The following is a 6,000-nucleotide window of genomic DNA, read 5'->3' on the forward strand; positions in this document are numbered from 1 at the left end:
AATACCGACGATGCAGATTTTTCAATCATTGCCTCGTATTGGTCCATATTTTTTTTTATCAACTCATGAATCGTCTTCTTAAGTCCATTTAGAGTTCATGATAAGTAGGTTGAAGGGAGGGATGGAGAGACTAAAGGGTTACGTCAATGTGCATCTCCTTCATAAAGCCCGTCACTTTTGGTGGTCGTGTAGCAATGTCCATGGCACTAGAGACTAGGTGAATTCCATGTGAACATTTAGACTCTCGAGTCCATAGGGATACAATCCTTCCATCTACCATCTCTCGACCTTAGTTTAGGCCATGGAATTAGGTGTCGATTCCCATCCTGCACTAGGCGTCTATACTTAATATTTGAGATCGCGTTATGCCAACGACTGTGGACACAAATTCATAAAGTGTGAACGCATCTCCAAGTGCATAGGAGATACCTCTGTCACATACTGCCATGGAACGGATCCTCTTTTTAAAACTCACCTTCCTCGCTACGTACTCGACTGCACTGGACAAGGCTTATGATGATTATCTCTCACGCAGATCCAAGATAAAATCATTGTATGCATGTGGCTGCCGTGATTCCTCAAGTCTGAGGACTACTCCTGTACTATCGGAGCCAGGGACTCAAGTCATACCGACCAACCCTATAAGGGTTCCATATGATGATCCCCGCGAGTTAGTTCAGTTAATTGACCACCTTGTCAACTAACCCACTAAAATTACATACACATCCAACGTTTGTCGTCGATATAACTCGGCTCTCATCCAATGAATGTAATACTCAGTGTAAGTCTCAGTAGGACTCTCGATGTCCAGTCTTGAGGTCCTCGACTTGGAACGTTTCAGACCAACCTTCAAAAGTTGGTTTCATTGCCGCCATCCAATGCAACCTAACTACATGGATTATTAAGTGGTATGTGGGCATCTGTTGTGATGTCAAAATAATGCTTAACGTAATTTGGTAAGCACAACAGACACACACACCAAAAATGAATACTTATCGTATTGCTTAAATAAAGATTTCTTGAATGGTTCTCAAAATTGCCAATCTAGTTGACTTTTGGTCACCTATTCCTACAATAAGCACATAATTGTGGATCGAGTTAACCTCTTGCAATGGAAGTATGTCGATCCACATATCCGGATTTGGCTTGTCTACAAGCCCATGCTTTTGATTGGATCACGAACATCTTCAATATCTACTAACGTTGGATCTTGCTCCAAATATTACCACTATCATGCCTTGCTCGCCTCGGTTGGATTACTACCAGAGTAATCCACTATTTTTCACCCCTTAAATCCATGAAGTCTATGGTGATGCTCCTAGGAAGAATGTAGAGAGAGAGCATTTGGGGAGAGTATTGTAATCAACTTATTTGTTTTGCCCTTGTATTTATTTTTTGTAATTTGATCACAACCATGTACCCTATTTTTATAAGTACAACCAACCTTATCCTTAAGAGAATTCCATATCCCAACATATATTTGGAATGCTACAACTCTATTTCAAATAAGGTCTATTTCAAATATGGATGCATATTAGGCCATGGGTCCACAAACCTAACCTAATTCAACACCTACCACAGATGACATTTGGATGCAGCGATCGTGAACTAACAATCGTTTAGCCATCTTAGTGCCAAAGAATGTTTTAGTTGTGACATATCGGATCTGTCCACTTACAGGGTTCAAGTGCAGAATCCCTCTAAAGCTAGTCCACACCACACCACACCGTGAAAAGATGGATCTAATCCTCTTGCTAGAAAGGATTAGATTGAGTGGAAGAAAATGAAACCATTTTGCACTATCGGTTAGTGTAAACAATTTCTTATCATTCTCAACTTGAATCTAATTCATGAAGAACTTAAAATCTTTGAAAAAAGACTGAAAATTCGTGGTTTTTCAGTCCACAGAGAGAGAGAGAGAGAGAGAGAGAGAGAGAGAGAGAGAGAGAGAGAGAGAGCTTGAGGTGGAGAGAGAAAGACTTTTGACATAGTGTTGTTGTGTATTTAAATGACCCAGTCTTTCAAACATTCACACACTAAATATTTAGACTGGACTTGTTTTAATTTGTCCAACAAATTAAGTGAAGCCCAATAACAATCTATTGAGTTTAATATTTTATCCAATTAAATAAAATACCCGATAGAAAACCCATGTAAATTATTAATTGAATTAAATATACACAGACCCAAATATGCTTAATTAATAAATTTCAATTTATTAATCAAGCACAAATAATTAATTAGTCCAACTAATTGATTTAAGTCCATCTCTATTAATTAAGGAATCGAATCCATTAATTAAACAAGCCTATCTACTAATTAATTAATGAATTCAATTCACAAATTAATTAGCTTATGCCTATTTTAAATTAATCCAATTAATTTAAAAGGCTAACCCCAAAAATTAATTAATTCAATAATTAAATTCTTTCGCTATCCATCCAATGGATTATTCCAAATAAATGATCCAATTATTTATTTTACTCTATGAAATAATTTAATCCAATTAAATTAATTTATTTGTTCTAGAAATAATTCTCGATTAATTCCATCACTTCCACAGTGATTTTTGTGTGACTGTTTAGGTTCACCCTCAGCTAGACTTGGGCTTGTAACCTATAAAATTAATTAAATTTAGTTTAATTGATTATTTTTAATTATCTCATAACCACAGATGCCCGTCATCATGTGTGGTCGTCTAGCACTGGTCCATGGCACTAGAGACTAGGTGAATATTGGTGTGAACATTGAGGCTCCGAATTCATATGAGTAAGGTCCTTTCATCAACCATATTCCGGCCTTAGTCTAGGGTATAGTATAGGGAGTTGGTTCCCATCCTAAACTAGCCATCTATACTTATAACTCGAGTCCTCGTTTACCTTACTGATTGAATCGAGAAACCTATCCCATTCATTCAGTCACTGTGACTATAGATTTTAAGGGCATAAATGGGTCTCAGAGCGTATAGGAGACATTATTGTTATAGTACTGACAAGGACAGATTCTATCGTGGAATCCACCATCCTCGCTACATACTCTGACCGCACTGCATAAGGATTATGATGTCCATGCTTCATGATACAACCATTGCTCTCCATATCTAAGATATAGTCTTCGCATGCACGCGACTACCATGATTTCTCAAGTCTGATAACTAATCTTGTACTATCGAAACTAAAAATCTCAGTCATACCGACCAAGCCCTCAAGTTCCATATGACAATTCCCGCAAATCAGTTCAGTTAATCGCCTACCTTGCTAACTGACCCACTAAAATTACACAGACAACCTACGTCTCCTGCCGACGAAACATAGCTGCAGTACTTAGTGCAAATCTCCATAGAACGCTCGATGCCCTGTCTCGAGGTCCTCGACTTGAAACATTTCAGATCGACCTTTAGAAGTTGGTTTCATAGCTGCCAAACCTATGCACAACCCAACTCCATTGGTTTGACCTTTCAGTCTGTGGGCATTTGTTGTGATATTGAAACCCCATTTAACGTAAGTGGTAAGTAAAGCAAAATACAATGCCAACTTAATGAATTCTTACCGTATTCATCACTTCAACATTATTCTAATAAAGATTATTTAATAAAAATAGCCAATCTAATTGGCTTTTAGTCACCTATTCCAATAGTATATGCCTATTAGAAACTGCGTGCAACTTTTGTAGGTAAAACGTGATCGAGGGTGCATTTTTTAATCCTATCATGATGCTTTTGGAACTCATTGGTCATACACGTCAGTATAATATTATGAACCTTTCGGTCATCATTGTGCCATTTCTCGAATGTCACAGATGTAGGAAGTGGATCGGGCCTGGAAGCGTGCTTGAAGAGCAAAAAATTAAATTAACAATAAATCAAAGCATAATAACCCCGATCAAGGTGTGTACAGTTGATCTTGTCCCAAGCGTTTCGTGTAGAATAATAAAATTCAAGGAGCAGAATAAAAAGGAAACCGAGGATACAAGAATTTAAATTGAAATTCTTACCTCATAATTCTCTTTGATTCACTTCTAGCATTATTCCAATTCTCCATTCCGCTCATCGTTAAATCTCAATCATGAGATCCTCTAAACCGTCCGCACCTCCACTAGAGATCGTCTCCTCCTCATGGTAGCAAGAAAGGAAATGGGAAGAAGAGAAGATAATACCACATTATTGAATTAACGAATTGATCCTCCTTGTTCTTTCTTTGTTTCAAAATCAAGGCGAAACTTGGGAATGCTTTTTTTTAAAGAGAACTCGGTTATGGAGAGAGAGGAAAAACCAAGAATTGTGTGTGTGTGAGAGAGAGGAGATTCTACCAAATAAAGAGAGAGTTGTGCTGGAGATGTATGTTATGATCGAGTCAATATACACTAGGAATTAACATAGTCTTATCCAAAACACTCCAAGCCTCCTCAATCGCACCTTGTGGTCGAATCCTAGGACACTCCTATGGTAAAATTTTGGTTCCCCATTTCATACTAAAGAATTCAACTTCTCTTTGACCTAGACTAGGTCAAACTAAGTCACAGACTTGGTTCAAATAGACTAAGCCTCGATTTATATAAATCAAGCCAAAGTCAAATGGACTTAAATTAAATTCAATTTAATTATAAGCTCATCAAATAAATCCATATCTTTTAATTCAATTAAAAATAATCCAACCCCACTCTCTCTCTCTCTCTCTCTCTCTCTCTTAATTTATAAATTAAATCGTGCCAAAATTAAATAAATTCAATTAATTTAAAAGGCCAAAATCCAAGCCTAAACCCACTTTTTCTCTCACAACACAGTCACCGCTCGCTATATCCAAGATACAGTCTTCTTATGCACATAACTGCATGATTCCTCAAGTGCGAGGACTAATCCCATCTATCGGAATCAGGAATCCCAGTCTTACCGACGAAGCCCTCAAGGCTTCCATATGAAAATTCTTGTGAGCCAGTTCAGTCAGTCGACTACTTTGCCAACTAACCTATTAAAATTGCATAGACGACCTACATCTTCTGCTGACAAGACACGACTACAATACTAAGTGCAAGTCTTTAGTCTTGATGCCCCATCTAGAGGTCCTCGACTTGGAACATTTCAGACAGACCCTTAGAAGTTGGTTTCATAGTTGCCAACCTACACTCAACCCAACTCCATGGGTTTAATCTTTCGGTTGTGGGCATTTTGTTGTGATATTGAAACAACGTTCAACATAAGTTAATAAGCACAACAAAACACTTATGCCTTTTGATGAACTCTTACTATATTCATTATTACAATATTATCCTGATAAAGATTGATGAATAGATTACAACCAATCCAATTGGCTTTCGAGTCACCTACTCTTACAACCTCCCATTTAACGATTAAGTTAATTACCCATGTCATTTTAAGCAATCTGATACCGGCTCTGTCTCGTGGGTGTAGTATATTTCTGTTGGAGCTACACAGCCCAACCATATGCCTCCTTTACCATCACTACCTATAGATGGTGGTTATCTAAGAATTTTTCATGGATCATGTGATGAGATCTCAGGTCCAAAATCTTTTGCCTTAGCCTTGTCATTTTTCTCCAAGGTAAGAATTAGCTCGGCCATGCTAGGCACCGCATCCATTTAATAGATGTGATTTTCAATCCAAATCACTCTCCAAAACCAACTTCCGAAAGTCTTCATACATTCAATTTTAAGATGGTATGTCTTGTTCCTGCTTAAATACTTTCATGTTACCACATTCACCATTAAGTCTGAACGTACCTATACTTTGAGGACTTAATTATTATTCAAATGAATCTGGAAACTAGCATCGTTTTGACCGTCCAGAATCTACTCTCCACAAATCGTGTGTCAAGAACACTTCTTTAATCCTTTTTCAGGTATTAAAGACTGCTATTGACAATTATCTACTGACACCTTGGTGTATTTGCAAAAGCCGTTGTGTCATGGCCAAAGCATACACAACATTAGGTCTAATGTAATGAACAATGTTTTCATGCTGCCTACGAGAAAGACGCAAGGGAT

The sequence above is a fragment of the Sesamum indicum genome, linkage group LG9 (assembly GCF_026168435.1).
Source record: "Sesamum indicum cultivar Baizhima isolate 11 linkage group LG9, ASM2616843v1, whole genome shotgun sequence".
NCBI classification, from domain to species: Eukaryota; Viridiplantae; Streptophyta; class Magnoliopsida; order Lamiales; family Pedaliaceae; genus Sesamum; species Sesamum indicum.